Source organism: Scardinius erythrophthalmus (assembly GCF_964197995.2).
Source record: "Scardinius erythrophthalmus genome assembly, chromosome: 16".
NCBI lineage: Eukaryota > Metazoa > Chordata > Actinopteri > Cypriniformes > Leuciscidae > Scardinius > Scardinius erythrophthalmus.
In genome coordinates this window covers 40,243,024-40,261,162 of record NC_138236.1, presented here as the reverse complement: position 1 = coordinate 40,261,162, position 18,139 = coordinate 40,243,024, and the positions used below count along the sequence as shown (strand labels likewise).

Here is an 18,139-nt window from a genome sequence, read left to right as displayed (position 1 = left end):
AACATGATCAAATTCATCAAATTATTTTACGTCTTCTCATATGATGTAAGAGAATGAATATTTTTAAAGTGTTTGATCTATTTCTCCTGCCGCTGTGAGTTCATGTGTTTTGCAGATGCTGTGAGTTCAAACACACTTTGCAGAGATGGCAAAAGTACTCACTTCCCATACTCAAGTAGAAGTACAGATACTTGTGTTAAAAAATACTCTGGTAAAAGTAGAAGTACTGATTTAACTTCTTTACTCAAGAAAAAAGTAACAAAGTACAGGCACATTTTGAAAATTTACTTGAAGTATAAAAGTAAAAGTAGCCTTGCGACTGACAACCGTTTAGGGACCGTTCTGTATTTATGGAATGGACCACCGGATGAAAATAGGGGAGGGTCATGTCTTTGTCAGAAAAAGTGCATCGTGTCAGAACAGAACGCCAGTGAAATGTTTACCCGGCAAAGCGTTAAAGCACAAGCAAATAATTAACTTTTGTGATTGTGAATAAGTGCAGTGTCCTGTGAGTGTAACTCTACCGCTGCGTTAACATGTGATGTGAATGTACGTGGAGTTTTACTGTACTGGGACTGAGGCGCCAGAACTGCAGCTGATAGACTGTGCGCTGTAGCGTGATACTACCATATTTTTTCAAAAGCAGATCGTGGGCTGTTTACACATGGCCACTTCATGCGTTGTCTCAGATCGGATTGCTATCTGATTTATCAAAACGATTCACAGGGTTCCCACGGGTCCTTGAAATCCTTGAAAGTTTGTGAATCTGAAAAAATAAATAAATTCAAGGCCCTGGAAAGTTTTGGAAAATAAACACACACAGATACAGGTCCTTGAAAGTGCTTGAATTTAATTTGTGCAAGAAGTTTTCTAGAAAAAATTCCATATTTTTCCCTCCGGTCGGGTGAAAGTGTTATTTCTCCAACACTTCTTGGCCTATGCACACTAGCTTGCTTGATTTACGTTAGTTATGCGCATTTACGCGTTATGTGAAGTGTTTCCCACGTGCCTCTGTCCCAACATACTGAACAACGCGACGTATATTCACATAAAATGTTAACGCAGCGGAACGGGACACTGCAGTTCACAAAAGTTCATAATTTGCATGTGCTTTAATGCCTTGTCGGTTAAACATTTAATTTGCGTGCTGATGCGCTGTTCTAACGTGTGCGTTTCTCAGCACGTAACTTAGGCTACATGTGAAGCTCACATGCACTAAAAGCCTGTCTACCAGCGTCTGGATACTGGACTAAGTTATCTTTCGAGTCTTATTGTGCTAATACTGTCAAATACACACAAGGTTTCCATAAACAAAGTCGGTTATGTCTAAAGTGAAAGCAAACTTGAGAAAATTGAGAGAAAATCTGCTTGAATGTCAAATGCATATTAGACGCGTCGCGCGTAGCTCTTAACCCTCTGGGGTCTGAGGGGTTTTTGGGGTCCTTGAGATGTTCTGACATGCCCTGACATTTGTGCTTTTTTCAGTTGCTTATAAACATATTAATGGCAAAGGTGTAAATTCACTCTATTAGCACAAACAGGGCTACCATAATATGTGAACAACTTGCATGTACATGTTTGTATTTTTGATAGAATAATGTTTATGCATGGTTTTTTCAAAAACAAAAAACTAAAGTTTCTGAAATAAGGCCATAAAACACATTCTAAATATATGTAAATAAGACTTTTGACTAATGGATGACGTTGCCTAGAATTTTTTCTTCAAAATTATGTGAAAATCATCCTGCCTAATCATTCACATAACACAATACATTGATTTAAATCTTGTAAAACACTTTTTGTTTGGAAAGGCCATATGCGGGTGGGCGTGATTCACACCTGCGGAGTCAATGGGTGTGTGACTGAGTCAATGGGTGTGTGAATGCAAGGACAATATATAACTGGTTTGTTGTTTTTTTCCACAAATTTTGCTTGCAAATTGTACAATATCCAAGGTAAACATTTCTAGTAATTGTGCAGTTAATTGTTCTCATACTGTTTTTTCAGATTTGGAATATATTCTCTTCCCAAATGTGTCACTAATAAAGCATAATAAAATTATTTAAAGAGAAGGCTTATAATGACCTTTTAAGATTTTGTTTACATCTATCCTTATATATATATATATATATATATATATATATATATATATATATATATATATATATATATATATATATATTAGGTTATACAATTACAACAACATTTAAAATTGTAACAATATTTCCAGTGTAATCTTTCTTTGTATTCGCGATTCATATTAAAACAGTATTTTTGCCAGCTGTAGTAGCTCCACAACAGCGCGCATCTGTGCGTTCATTCATTCATAGAAACGCGATTCATATTTAAACAGTATTTTTGCCAGCTGTAGTAGCTCCACAACAGCACGCATCTGTGCGTTCGTTCGTTCATTCATTCATACACAGAAACGCGATTCATATTTAAACAGTATTTTTGGCCAGCTGTAGTAGCTCCACAACAGCACGCATCTTTGCGTTCATTCATTCCGATTAGAACAAAGCAAACAGAACTGACCTATTCCTCAGCGGGATCCGTTTGCTCCTCGAAATGATACTTCCAGAACTTTTGAGGTAAATTTTTGCAGGATTATTATCAAGATAGTATTATTCCTCACAGCATCGTAAAGTACATAAGTCTGAAAGTGAACTCGCGGTGTGTGTTATCCAGCTGATGTGGGCGTTTCACAGGTTTGTTTGGATCGCCTCACATTTGCGTTTGAATAGCGCGCGCTCTCCGTGGGCGGAGCACATTAAAACTTAATTAGCTGAGATGAGAACGACTGACATCTCTCTCTTTGCATACATATTACATAAACTGTGAATATTTGTTTTTTATAAAAATTACTTCATTTAAAAGAAGAGAATTCAAGCTTCATGCCTGTGTGACTGTATGCCTGTTTGACTGAGTATTCGCTGAGTTACAGTTCATTTTCGGACGCGTTTCAGAATTGACTTCACTGACGGAGAGTAGGCAGAACTCGCATCATGTTTATTTTTCTTTATTTGGCGAAAAGCACAAAACTTTGTTTTTATTATGAGCATATGCAAAAAAAATACACACTAAACAGGATCGATTGATGTATAACACAAGCATATAAGATAAAAATTAATATATATATATTTTTTTTTTTGCACTCATACGGAAAAAAACGAGCCTATCGCGCCGGCGCGATAGCCGACCTCAGGGGGTTAAAGAGACAGCAGTAATAGTAAACACACTGCCGCTGTCCTTAAAGGGATAGTTCACCCAAAAATAAAAATTATCTCATTATTTACGCACTCTAATATTGTTCCAAACCTGTATTAATTTCCTTCTAATATTTTTCTAATATTAATATTTTGAAGAATGTGGCTATCCAAACAGTAGCTGGTCCCCATTGACTTCCAAAGAAGAAAAATATACTATGGAAGTCACTGGGGTACATCAACTGTTTGGTTACCCACATTCTTCCAAATAACTTTTATTTTCAACAGAAGAAAGAAACTTATTCGAGTTTAAAACAACTTGAGAGAGTATACAATTTGAATTTTTAGGAGAAATCTCCCTTTAATGTTAATAAAACAACAAAATGCAAAGAGAAAATCATTCACTGCTCTTGACTGATAACTTTAATAGTAGCTTTAACCCTCTGGGGTCTGAGGTGTTTTTGGGGTCCTTGAGATGTTCTGACATACCCTGACATTTGTGCTTTTTTTTCAGTTGCTTATAAACATATTAATGGCAAAGGTGTAATTACACTCTATTTAGCACAAACAGGGCTACCATAATATGTGAGCAACATGAATGTACATGTTTGTATTTTTGAGAGAATAATGTTTATGCATGGTTATTGAAAAAACTAAAAACTAAATTTTCTGAAAAAAGGCCACAAAACACATACTCAATAAGACTTCTGACTAATGTATGTCATCGCCTAGAGTTTTTTCTTCAAAATGATGTGAAAATCATCCTGCCTAATCATTCACATAACACAATACATTGATTTAAATTTTGCAAAACACTTTCTGTTTGGAAAGGCAATATGCGAGTGGGCGTCAACGATCCAACACCATCATGCATAATAAGTGGTTCACACCTGAGGAGACAATGGCCCGCATACTTAACCCTCTATTGCATAGCGTTGCCATATGGCAACAATTACTTTATCTTAATTTTTTTTAAAGCTGTGATATAAAATCTATGTTTTTACAGTTAGTTGTGAAAAGGGGGCTTTAACTTTTAAGAAAATACAATTTATGAGATCACATGACCAGGATATCCTGTTTGCCAGTCCTTTTTGCTCATGGACATTGACATGCAAACATCACTGTCTGGGGCTCCTGAAGATAGCCTTTTATTCAGAATTTTGGAAAATTTTCATCAAATAAAAAAATTAAATCAGTATCTGGGGTAAGTAAACTTTAATTTTTTAACATTAAATTCAGTTTTGATTTTATACGTTTTTTGTAATATGCTAAAATACATTTGTTGCCATATGGCAACTATATGCAAATATGGAAACGTCCTGGTGCATTCAACCTAATGGAGTCCCATTGACTTACATAGCATGAAACTACTCTGAGACTATGTTTACAACTTTTGCTTATATTTTAAAGGTAAAAACATTAGACCTTCACAAGCTGTTGTGGTGGGGAAAAATAAAAGAGGGCCCCAAAGCTTTGTCCCGCCAGATCCTGTCCGCAGAGACCGCACAGACCACTGGCCCTTGCATGCATCTGAGAAGGGGAGATGCAAAATGCCAGGATGCAAGGTTTTAGTTTATTTTAGTGAGACAGGTTCCAGGTTCCTGGTTATTATTACCAGACATTTCAGATAACTGTTGAAATTATATAATGTTTTTACAGTATAAATGTTTGTTTAAACATTTCACTAAGTATGAGATGGATTTGTTGAGTCTTGTTTTAAATAAAATTAGTTTTTTTACATTTTTTTTGATTTTATGGTACTTTCCACGATTGCATATTGTTGCCATATGGCAACAATTTACCAACGACCCCCCTTTAATTTTTTTTTTGATTTTTTTTATATATATCTGTTATTTAGCTCATGTTAAGTAATAAAAACATGCAAAACATTTTTTACAATGTCTAATTAATAATGCGTGCAATAGAGGGTTAATAAACCATTCATTCAGGTGTGTCACTGAGCCACAAGAAAAAATGCAAGAGCAATATGTATATGATATATATATATATATATATTCTACCAAATTGGTTCACAGTTTGAAGCATCTAATTTTATTTTTCCACAAATTGTGCTTTCAAATTGTATAATATCCAAGAATGAAAAAAACTTACTACAGTATTCCTCAGCTCAGCGGCATCCGTTGCTCCTCGAAATACCAGCACTTCTGAGGTACATTTTCCATTATTATTATTCCTCACAGCACTGCGATACGGTGTAAACAAGTAAAATGATCTGAATAAACTTGATGTGTTTTCTCGAGCTGATATGGGGGCGTTCACAGTTTGCAGGATCACCTCAGTCATTTGCGTTTGAATAGCGCGCGCGCTCCGTGGGCGGGGTCACATTAAAAATAATTAGCTGAGATGAGAACGACTGACATCTCGCTCTTTTCTTACAGATTACATAAACTGAGAATATTTGTTTTTTATAAAAAATACTTCATTTAAAAGAAGAGAATTCAAGCTTCATGCCTGTGTGTCTGTATGTCTGTTTGACTGAGTATTCGCTGAGTTATTGTTCATTTTCGGACGCGTTTCAGAATGGACTACACTGACAGAGAGAAGGCAGAACTCGCTTCGTGTTTATTTTTCTTTATTTGGCAAAAAGCACAACACTTTGTTTTTATTGTGAGTATACACAAAAATAATACACATTTAACAGGATCGATTGATGTATGAAACTGGTTTGTAAGATCAAAGTCAACAGAGTATTTGGACTCTCGTTTGAACTGATATGAACAAAAACGAGCCTATCGCGCCGGTGCGATTGCCGACCTCAGGGGTTTAATAAGTATCAATGTATAATTTATACAGTGAAGTCTATGTTTTGTTTTATTTTCATATTTGTTCATTTAATTACTTTCTTCAATGCTACTGTTAAATACACCTACTGTAGCTGTATCTTTGATCTTAATATTTAATAACAAAGAAAATAATGACAAATATTTGTATCTTCACCTCAGTCTGCCATTCTTTTTTATTTTATATTTTGTTACCTAAGGCTTTGTTTTTAGTCATTAGTTTGGCTGTAATGCTCAGTCACAAAATAGTAAAACCAACATAAAAAAGATTTGATTGTTGAACACAATAAAAGTGTCCCCATATTAAGTCCTTGAATTTGAGGGTATTGGACCTGGAAAGTCCTTGAAAGGTTCTTGAATTTGAAGTTAACAAAGGTGTGGGAACCCTGGATTCAATAAGTCAGATAGAATAAATGCATATTTGGCGTGCTGTTCGAGGAGAGGCTCCGGGCTCGGTATTCGGCCGAACCCAAAGTACTCCCCCCATATTCCTGGCTGTGAAAGAACAAGCAGAGAGTGAGTGGAGGGATGCTGGAAACTGTCAAGGAATGTTAGGTGAGTTGACAGAGTGAATATATATATATATATATATATATATATATATATATATATATATATATATATATATATACATATATATATATATATATGCTTCCACTCATGCTGATAGGGTAGACTTGGTAATTTTTTGGTGAAGTTGATTGGATTGATTATTTGAACGGGCTCCTCCCTAATTTTGTTTATAAAAAATGTCATGTGTAGATTCCGCCATCGCGTCTGTTATAGAAGATATCGACAGCACATTGATTTTAAAAGAGGAACAGAGAACCGCGATCAAGACATTTGTCAGTCGGAAACATGAATGAAGAACATACGTCACTTACTCCGTTGCTTTGATTGGTTGTAGGTCTATCCAGTCGTGTACAGAGGCATTTTCTTCCCTGGTTCGGTTGAAACACGCCCCATATTCACAGCCCAATGCAGCAGATCAGACTCACATTCTGACTAGAATATGAGTATGACGACGTCAGGCTAGGATATAGACCCCCTTCACTCTGGGCTTGAGATAAAGGCTCTATGGCCCCTTTGCTCAACAGTTTCGCTATTTCGGCTCGAAGTAGATGTGCTACTTCCTTTTTCACCGTAGTTTCGATTCGTGCTGCATACCTGCGGGGACATCGAGCGAACTGTAGCGAGTAGCCTCTTTTTATAATGTTCAGCACCCATTCTGAAACCCCGGGAAGCTTTGCCCATGCACTCGCACGAATAGCTAGGGGTTGAATGAAATCTGGGCTCTGGTCGCGACATGGTGGCAACCGGAGAGCTTCGGTGTGCTGTAACACAAATGTCACGCTTGCAGCGTTCGAGGCGGGGGGCGCGCTGATTACAGCGGACAGCCTGCCCGCGTTCGACTCTCCTATAGCGGGATGCTGAGAGAGAGCGAGCGGGGGAAAACCCGTAGGGCTTTTCATGTCTGTGAGTGAATGTGGGCGTGGGACAGCCAGCAGAACGAGAGCGTGGTCTTGTGTCCTGGGCCTGTCGACGCTGCGAAGCGGTGGCGGGCAGAGGCTGCGGCTGGGAGCTTCGAGCAGACGGCTGTTTAGAGCGACCTGCTGCGGAGCTGGAGCGCTTAGGCAAAAAGTGCTTCATGGCCTGTGACGTTTTCTGTACCTCAGCGAATCTATCCGCAAAATCTTTGACGGATGATCCGAAGAGGCCGGCAGAAGAGATGGGGGCGTCGAGGAACGCAGAGCGCTCAGAGTCCGGCATCTCAGTCAGCCATAAATGTCTCTCCGATACGGTGAGAGAAGCCATGATTCGCCCTATGGCCTGTGCAGCGGACTTAGTGGCGCGAAGAGCCAGATCCGTGGTGCTTCTCAAGTCCAGCACGCAGATAGCTCCCGTTCCTTCCTCGTCCAGTTTACGGAGAAGGTCGGCCTGGAAGATTTGCAAAATGGCCATCGTGTGCAACACAGATGCAGCCTGTCCAGTGGCGATGTAAGCGCGACTGTGCATGGCTGAAGTTATGCGGCAAGCTTTAGAAAGCAGCGCCGTCTTAGCACGCCGTCCAGCAGAGGCCGGCAAAGATGGGCTGCTACAGCTTCTTCCACTGTAGGAAGAGAGAGATTGTTTTTAGCACTGTCAACCACGGAGAATGCTGTAGAAACAGAGGTGCAGACTCTGGCTGAGAAGGAGGCGTTCCAGGACTTCGCAACTTCTTCATGAAGCTCAGGAAGAAAAGGCGCGGGTCTAGAAGACCGTGAAACGTGGTCCCTTTGCAGGAAACATCCATCCAGCCGGTTGTGCGCGGGTTCCGCTGGCTCCGCCCACTCAAGGCCGAGGCGCGCCACGGCCTGCGTGAGTAGGCGCGTCAGCTCCGATTCAATGCTGGCCTTTTTCCCAGAAGATTCGCGAGCAGAGGGGGCGAGATCCACAGAGCTCGACCAATCCTCACTGCCCGACGCCGGCGAACACACACACACACACACAAAACACAGCAGAGAAAAAAGGATATAACACCGGATAGCGCAGCAGGAACGTCGACTGAAGGCGTCAGATGCAGTGGCTCGTCCCGCTGAAAGGCTTTCTCAGATGGCACGGCTTCTTCTTCTCCGGATCCAGCGATGCGTGCACTTCGATGAAGAGATGAAAAAATAGGGAAATCAGCCTACCGAGCTATATTTATAGACCCAGGCCACGCCTGTTTCGGCGGGACGTGACACAGTGGGCGCGAAGCACCCCCATTGGATCTGTCGTCACGGGGGCCTCTCTCGATAGGCTGCTGCAGTTGCCGCAGGGCAGCCAATAGGCACGCGAGCCGTCTTGCCTATGCCTGCATGCTGCTGCAACGCGTTTTGCATTATTTCAAAATGAAGGATAATTTTTGGCTTCAATATCTCGCGGAAATGAGATTTCCCCCATAGCGTAAGATATTACGCAGTATAAGAGAACCTCTCGTAAGAGAACAAAACATCTCACATTGAAGCAGGTATCAGATCTTGATTCTTTTTGCCATAACCACGTGATCTGTGATGTCCGAAGCTTCGTTTCCACACACAGTCACGTGACTGCTTCGTATTCAGATTCAAAAATAGCCCCTTGATGATCCGGTTAAACCATAGATATATTACCTATGAAGTTCAGGTAAATGCGCTAGAAAATCTGCGCTCATTCAAGGATGTGCATTTATTGCATGGACGGAGAAAGCACTGACACCTGCAGGATTTCATCTGACGGTACATAAGCATATTATAATCTTTCTGTTCCGTGAGAGCAGAATGAAAGAGGCACGAGCCTTTATATATCTATTGACGTTTTTAAATCTCAAAACTCCAAAAAGCAACGAAATTTTCAGACATCCATTAGTGCATGTTCACAGAGGAAAACAACTGAAATACAGTGCTGGTTGTTCTCTCGAACGATACTCGACGACAACGACGGAATCCAAAGCCGTGGGCGAAGTTATGGCTGTATTAAATTGTATAAAATAATCCGGAAAAAAGCACAAACACTGTAGAGATAGCAAGTTCAGCAGCTAAAATTTGCTGAGGTGAAGTAACGGCTAGTAACAGCAGACAAACGGCTAGCATTGACATCAGCGGCCGGCAATCCACCTGTCACTCAAGTGGCCACGCCCTTAATTATGCAGAACTGTAAATATTAATCAACTAAATGGATGAGTTATAAAAAAAATTCACCCCCCCTCACAGTTGTTATGAAGGGCAAAATTAGCTGTATAGACCAAAGCCACATAGAGAACCAGGCTGTAAACATGTTTTTTTTTTCTGCTGTAAAGTTGGTAATTTTAACATGGGGGAGATACAGATTTGACTCAGCCAGCCTCAAGTGGCCAGTCAATGAATTGCAGTTTAACTCACTTCCGTGTTGGTTTCAAGAGAGAGACGGGGAGGTTGCCGCTTGGTTTAGACGAGTGTTATGGGAGGGGAATCTGCGTGCATATGGTGACGCCAAAGTGTGTGAAATTCGATGTAGTATGCACTCCAGGCGGCTAGGTGGCAATGGACTAGTGATCGGTGCCTTCACTGTCTAGCAGACTTTTGCATTTTTAACCTTTAGACGGGAACGCGATGGTGGAGCGTTTTTAAGATTTCCACTCTGGAGTGTGGTTTCACTTGTGTGGTTTTTTAAGCCCCAAAAACGCCGTCGCCATCTAAACGAAAGGCACATCTGATAAATTATTTTTACGTTTTCACCCGCGAGCGTTAAACAGGGCCTAAGGCTGCATTTGTAGATCAAAGCAGATTCATAAGAATTGTTTCTGTACAAGTGAATTAGTTCCATTTATTATTATTGTTTTCATAAATTAATTCATACAGTTGTTTCTTCATACATTGTATAAAAACTACATCAACACTAACACATGAATTATGAGGATTAATTGTATTGCTTTGTGGTTTACAGAAAAACAGCTTTTCCACCTTTTTACAACAAGATGCCATTAGTGTGCAACGTGTTGAAAAGCTTAGAGTAATGAACCATTTTACAATACAGTCGAGGGGGAAAGCTCCAGTGCTTCACAAAGCTTGATTTCACCATCACTACCTGGAGGACCCCCAACACTGTACATTTTCTTTGTCTCCCTAATCAAACACACCTGATTCAACTCATGAGCTCATTATCACATGTGGGTTCACCAATCGCGGTCCTGAAGGGCCGCTGTCCTGCAGAGTTTAGCTCCAACCAGCTCCAACACACCTGTTTCAAAGTTTCTAGTATGCCTAGTGAGACCTTGATTAGCTGGTTCAGGTGTGTTTAATTGGGGTTGGAACTAAACTCTGCAGGACAGCGGCCCTCCAGGACCGAGATTGGTGAACCCAGGATTAGGGAGACAAAGAAAACGTGCAGTGTTGAGGGTACTCCAGGACAGGTTTGGGAACCACTGCCTCAAAGGATGATTGGGAATGTCTTGCTGCTTGCCTGCCGAATCTCTGGGATCTCCGTTTTCTTCATTTTCAATGATGTCGCCGTCCATACTACTATGTGCTAGTGTTGTCAAAAATATTGATATTTCGATAAATATCGATACTGAAATATCTGAACGGTACCAATACTAATTTTCTGAAGTATCTATACACCGATACTAGCCCGAGCTGTCACTTTCACTTCTCTCCAAAGGCGCGTTGACTAACACCACACACACACTCGTCTCATTCTCATTGATAAAGAACACAGCAGGAGTGCTATCTGGAAATATTTTGGATATGAAGCAAATGAACATGGAAAGCCGAAGGACACAAGCAAGCCAATATGCAAGAGATGCTACAGAGCAGTGCTAACAAAAGGAGCTAACACCTCTTGGGGCCGATCACACCTGACGTGTTTTTTGCAGTGAGAGGTGCCTATTTTCAATTGGTTTCCTATGGCAGAGAGCGTTCTGCGCGCTGTTTATGCGCCTGCTGCTCCTCGCGTTTTTGAAATTGAAAAAAAGCAACTCCGAGCTGAAAAAGAACCCGACGTCATCGCGTTTTTATCCACTGTCCAATCGATTGAATGGAGAGGCGGGCCTTCTGTTTTAGTGATGAAAGCTAGTTGCTTGAAAACCCGGAGAGTGCGATGATGGAGGATAAACCTCTCGCGGGTTACCAGGAGCTTAACGACTTCACGAACCGTAACTACCACAATGTTAACAGAAAGTAAATAAAGTTAATAAAAGGCTGATTTGACGTTTACTTGACTGACAGGACAGCTGTTTCAGTGGTTGCCTAGCAACATAAAAACGCAGCGACTTGCTCGTTCTGTGTGATGGTAAATGCTGTGCACCTCGCGTCTTCGAACCTGAAAAACGCGTTAGGTGTAATCGGGGCCTAATATAGCAAAGCACCTGAAAGACCGACACCCGGATCTATATAAATAATTTCGAGAGGTTGGTAACTCTTCTTATTTTAACATTTCTGAAACATTAGCCAAGATGGCCTAGATATGAGTGTGTGTTGTCTCATTTTTTACCGTAATTCTTAAAGTTAATATAATCTGACTGAGGAATCTTAGACAAGTAAATATTTTAACTGTGGTCAAATGTAAATTAACTTGTGCTTATTTAACTTTATTCAAAAAATTATTATTTAATTCTGCAATTTGCCTTCATTAGCGATTATCATCAATTTGATTACACAGATAATTAAACTAAACTGAGCTAGACAATGACAGACAATGACATCTCTGAATTCAATAATGAAATGCCTTTAACTAAAAATATTAAATTTGTAATCTTATTATTATACATTACTGACACTCTATCCTCCAATTTGATACTGTTAAGTGCTTTGACACAATCTGTATTGTTAAAAGCACTATATAAATAAAGGTGACTTGACATGTCGATCCAGTGAGCATTGTTTTCGTGTGTGATGCACGCACATTTGCGTTTAAATCTGTTCATCAAATAATAACGTATTGTATTAACATCCAGCATTCATGCTTTTGAACAAGTGCACTACCTCAGGACATTTTTGTTCATGTAAAATATACCTCATTGTCATGTTTTAGACTTTAAATAAAAAAATACCCCCTTAACCCTCTGGGGTCTGAGGTGTTTTCTGGCCCTGGATGTGTTCTGACATGCTCTGACATTTGTGCTTATTTCTGTTACTTGTGACATTTTCATGGCTAAAGTCTGATTACACTGTATTTAGCACAAACTCTGCTACAATAATATATCAGCAGCATGTATGTAAAAGTTTGTAGTTTTGAGATAATGACGTTTATGCATGGTTTGTGAAAATACAAAAAAAAAATGTCACTGAAATAAGGCCATGAAACCCATACTGATTATTTCTTCACAAGACTTTTGAAAATTGTATGACGTAGCCTAGAATATTTGCTCCAAAACTATGTGAAAATCATCCTGACTGCTCATTCAGATAAGACAATATATTGATTTAAAAATTGTAAAACTGGTGTGATCACCTCATTAATATGTATAGTTTTTCACACCTGAGAAAGACAAAGACCCTCACTAATGGCTAGGGATGGGCATTCGATTAAACTTTCTTAAATTATCGATTAATCATTAATATTTTTATATTGAAATTCATTATTTCTTTAACTTTTTATAAATTAAAAATGCAATGAAAATACAAAAATACAGTTTGTTTGTCCTCGATGAGATCTTTATTACAAGAAGATCAACTTGTGGCAGTGAAACTGGACGTTCGGTAGACTTGAAGATTCCTGCGGTGCTCTAAAACAGCGGAACCTGCAGCTGCGAGCCGGCGTTGTTGAAACCACATATGTAAATTTGACTTATCCCAAAAATGCTAAGAAATAAACGTGTGAGAGCGTGTTATAGGCTATATGTCATGTTATAGCCAGATATGACGACGCTACTTCAACACGCATCACCACAGCTGAGCATCTATTTATCAAGCCAACGTGCAAACTATCGCAAATCAAAGTGAAAGTCATTCTTCAACACACAATCATCTTCATTAAAGAACCGAAATGATCTTACCAGGGCTGTTGCCGCAAAATCTGGTTGCGGTCTTTGATTTAGAAATTTTCGCTGATTATCAATAAAATGCAGCTCATATCAGTTGCTTTCGGTGACGTGCAACAATTTAAATATGCATGTAGCGCGGGAATTCAAGATCGGATTTATATCTGTTTTGCAAAAACACATTTATGTGACCAGGTGTAAATGGAATCGTTTTGATAAATCAGATAGCTATCCGATCTGAGAAAACGCATGAAGTTCCCATAGAACTTCTGCACCAGTCTACTGATTTCTGTTGAGAAAGACAAGAATGTTGACATGATCTGGGATCAGATGCGACCGCAATCTGGTGACAGCCAGTCCAGCTGCCGAAAACACCCGCTCTGAGGGGACTGACGTTGCCGGGATGCACAGGTACCTCCGTGCTAAAATTAATTCCATTGCTTCAAGACTCACACTACGCAACGCAACCTGCATTAGTTTAATCGATAACAAATAAACGTGGTCGACGAAATTCTTAACGATCAATTATCGATCGTCGATTAATTATGCCCATCCCTACTAATGGCCCTATTAGGAGCTAACAGGCCCTGTCATTCTGAGCAACCTTGCACAAAGATAAAAATAATGGCTTTTTGACTGTTTGGATTTATTTACAACACAACATAATCCAAAGATACACAACAAATGACAAAAAAGCACATTATTGAAAACAATAATCCAAAGACAGAGAGCTTTGTGCCATTCCTAAAAACATTGTACATACCTTTCATTTCCAAGTTGTTTGATTTTCACTTTACCATGTTCATATACAGAGACTCATGAGAATGTTGAAGTCAGCAGGAATCATTAGAGCAGCATCTGGGCCCTGAAAAAAAAAGAAAAGAAAAGTGAACACACTGATATCAGTATTTTCTGGTTAAAATTGCTTTTTAAAATTCACAGAACACACACACACACACACACACACACACACACACACACACATTTTTCCAACAATATATAATATAATGAACACCAGGTTTGTTGTGCCTTGTAGGCATAGGCTATGCGCAGTGCTGCATAAAATAATAATAACAAAAACCTATAGCAGCCTATAAATCTTCCAAAAGATTTCAGTAACAACTACGAGAAAAATATATTGATCATCATATGTTTCTTCAAATGTTTCCATTTGTTATGATGATATGAAATGAGATAATAGTAAAAACATGAAGCCTAATGTTTGGTGCGTTTTGCTTTTCAAACGCGATCCAAAATATGATACATTCAAACGCACGACGCGCTCCAAAATATGAAACATTATGGTTACCATATTATACATATATATGTTTGAGCAGATATACACAAACACAGTAACAGTAAACACGGGTCTAAATATTGTAATATTCACTAGCAACAGTTCGACTGCAATGTGAAGTTTATGCAACAATAACATAAACTAATAAGTAAGAATTTCTTACCTTACATCTTTCTTGTCTTCAAATAGCGTTCTTCTTCTGAGGTAAAGCCAATGTAAGCTCATGGCGTGTAAGTCTTTCAAACTCGACGAAAAGCAGAGACTTTTTTTGGTGCTTTGTTTTTGAGGTAGGCTAATGGGCGCGTTCGCGTTCCATGTGGAGATTTGCATGTAAATCAACACATACAAAAGTAGAAATATCACAGATTATTATTTTTTTTTCTTTTTTCTTTTTTCTTTATGACCATAAATGACGGAGTAATTTAAGTTTATTGTGCTACAATGTGAAGAAAATCCAGCAAAACGCGCGGGCGCGTTTGTCGACCCCAGAGGGTTAATATTGTGGCAGTTTTTTTCTCCATGATATCAAAAATGGTATCGAATATCGATATTTTTCAAGGTATCGTATCGAAGTCAGAAATTCTAATATCGTGACAACTAGAGGTCGGCCGATTCATCAGTTTTGCTAATATATCGGTACCGATAGCTGATTGGTGGAACTATCGTTATCGGCAAAAATCCACACCGATAGTTTTTCCGGGTTGCGTCCGTTGCTGGAGCGGCTGAGAAGAGTGCGCTGTCATTACACAGTACGAGCGTGCTGAGAAGACACTGCTGGCATTATACAGAGCGAGAGCGGCCTCTAGAGGCGGAATAACAACTATCACTGGCTGAGCTGTTAACGTTAACGTGAGGCTGCGCGCAGCACGGAAAGATCATGCTTCACAGATATCCTGACACTTCAGCGAAACGGTATGCATACAGAACACTAAATTACATATTGCAATGTCATTATAAAGTAATTAATTTGTTGACTAGATGCTGCATTAGCAGAGAAAGAACAGAAGTATGTTTGCCGTTGAGTCTGAGAGGAATAACATTAGCTACCTCAAGTGATTAAAGCAATGTGACAAAAACACACGCAAACCTGACCCAAATGTTTTATGTCGCAATTGTTACCATCTATTTCCATTAGTTTATATCCAGCTGACCAGTTTTATCCATTCATTAGCCGGCGAAGTTGCATATTTAAAGCTAGTGACGTGATTGCTTTATCAACATTGATATGTTCATGCAGCCATAAACAAATCATAAACAAATTCGATTCAGTTATTTTTTTATCACTACAATGCATATTGTTATTGTGATTAGATAATCATCAAGTGTTCTAAAATAGAAGCAAATAAAGTGAGAGACTATACATGTAATATAGGTCTACATTTATGTAATTTTAATGGCCATCTTTAAGCATGACTCTTTGGATTTATATGAAATGGTAACACTTTACAATAATATTACAATTTTAGCATTAACTAATGTTAATAAATGTTGTAGAAGTATTATGCAGTGTTAGTTTGTTAATTTCAACATTTAGTAATACATTTAAATTTTTTTCTGTTATTACCTTAGTTAATGTACTATGAACTAACATGAAGGATCAAGGTACAATTGTATTGCTCAAATATTAATACATCCATCAAAAATGTATATTGTATATTGCATAATGCATATAGTCCATGAAAGCTTTAATACGTCCCCATTAACAAATGGGACTTGCAAAGTGTTACCTATGAAATTTACATATGTTTAGGTTATAGCTGAAGAAACACATATTTGACCTGTAATATTTTAATGTTATTTTCTGTAGAGTTCATTCTGTAGAACTTCTCATTTTAATAAATTCATTTGAATATATTTATTTAATTTAGCACATTTCAGTTAAGCACTTTATTACTTGGAGTGTTATGTTTGTTTTTAATCCAGTATCCATTTAAAAAAATACCGGTTGAATAATCGGTTATCGGCATGTACGGTCAAACCTAAATATCGGTATCGGTAAAATCCACTATCGGTCGACCTCTAGTGACAACACTACTATGTGCTAACGTTACCGAATGAATGCCGCCGAATCTGTCGGATCGTCTTGTGGAAAGTACCGATATTTCGTGTTAAACATGTAAGGAGTAAAAGTAAAAAGTCGGCACAAAAAGGATTAACACAGTCCATTCATTTTAGTTTTAGGAGGAAACTGGAGACTGTAGAGATTTTTCTCCAGGTTTAAAGTCTACATCATGTCAATGTGTAATGCCAAACCAGCAGAGGGAGCCCTCGCCTGAGTACTGACTGTGTTCCACTCCCTCTGCTTCTTCTGCACTCATTTCCTGTTTGACTGCTATTTAACCAGAGACCATTCTTGTACTCATTGCGAAGTATTGCCAGTTATCTGCCTTACCGAGCGTTATTTTCCTGTTTATCCTGCCTGTCTACTGTGTATGATTCTGCCTGGTCCTCTGTTTATCGATTTTCTGGATTATCCCCTTTGTTTTGGTTGCCTGATCGGACTGATGTTTTTGCTTGGACCTATCGCCTGCCTACTCACTCTTGCCTTTTGGAATTCCCCTTTGTACGTTGAAAGATCTGACTGCTACCTTGGTTTTGACCCTCTGCCTGCCTCATCGTATTTGTCTGTGGAAACTTTCTTTAATAAACTTCTGCACATGGATTCCCACTCAGCCTCAGCGTCCTCGTTACAGAATACTTCGCCTCCCCTGAATCCAGCAGAAGTTTCGAACCTGCAAGCAGCATTCGCTTATCAAAGCAATATGTTAAAGGAATACCAGGAACAATTAACCAAGCTCCAATCAGTCAACGAACATCTAACGCACTACATCCAATCACTTCCACAACCCACGCCAAGAACGGTAAGCTTTGCCCTTCCTGAAAAGTTTGATGGTACTGCTGAACAATGTAAAGGCTTTGTTCGTCAGATCAGACTGTACTTTGATCATCAAGGGGATAAATTTGAGTCAGAGGAAAAGAAATGTGCGTTCTTAATGACGCTGTTAACGGGGAGAGCTATCGACTGGGCTGCAGCAGTTTGGGACTCTGATTCACGGTTCAGATATTCAGTGGATTATTTCATCCAGCAACTCCGTGAAGTGTTTGAATACCCCGCCGGAGGCAAAGATGTGTCTACACAAATCATTAACATCACACAAGGTAACCGCACCGCTGCTGAATATGCTATTGAATTCAGAACACTTGCTGCACAGAGTGGTTGGAATGATATCGCTTTAAAAGCCATGTTTCAACGTAGTCTCAACACTGAACTGCAAACTGAACTAGCTTGTAAAGGAGAGAATTCCTCCTTTTCTGAATTTGTCACTCTTGCCATTAAAATTGATAACCTCATGAGACAGGCTCCGAAACGTAAGGGCAA

The 18,139-nt window shown here is 39.3% G+C and overlaps 1 protein-coding gene across 1 annotated transcript in view; it reads left to right on the top strand.

Annotated features, from left to right (window-relative positions):
* The window catches only part of LOC308704145 (NACHT, LRR and PYD domains-containing protein 3-like), a 121,481-nt gene that overhangs the window by 21,323 nt on the left and 82,019 nt on the right, over positions 1 to 18,139 (top strand). The window lies entirely within an intron of this gene.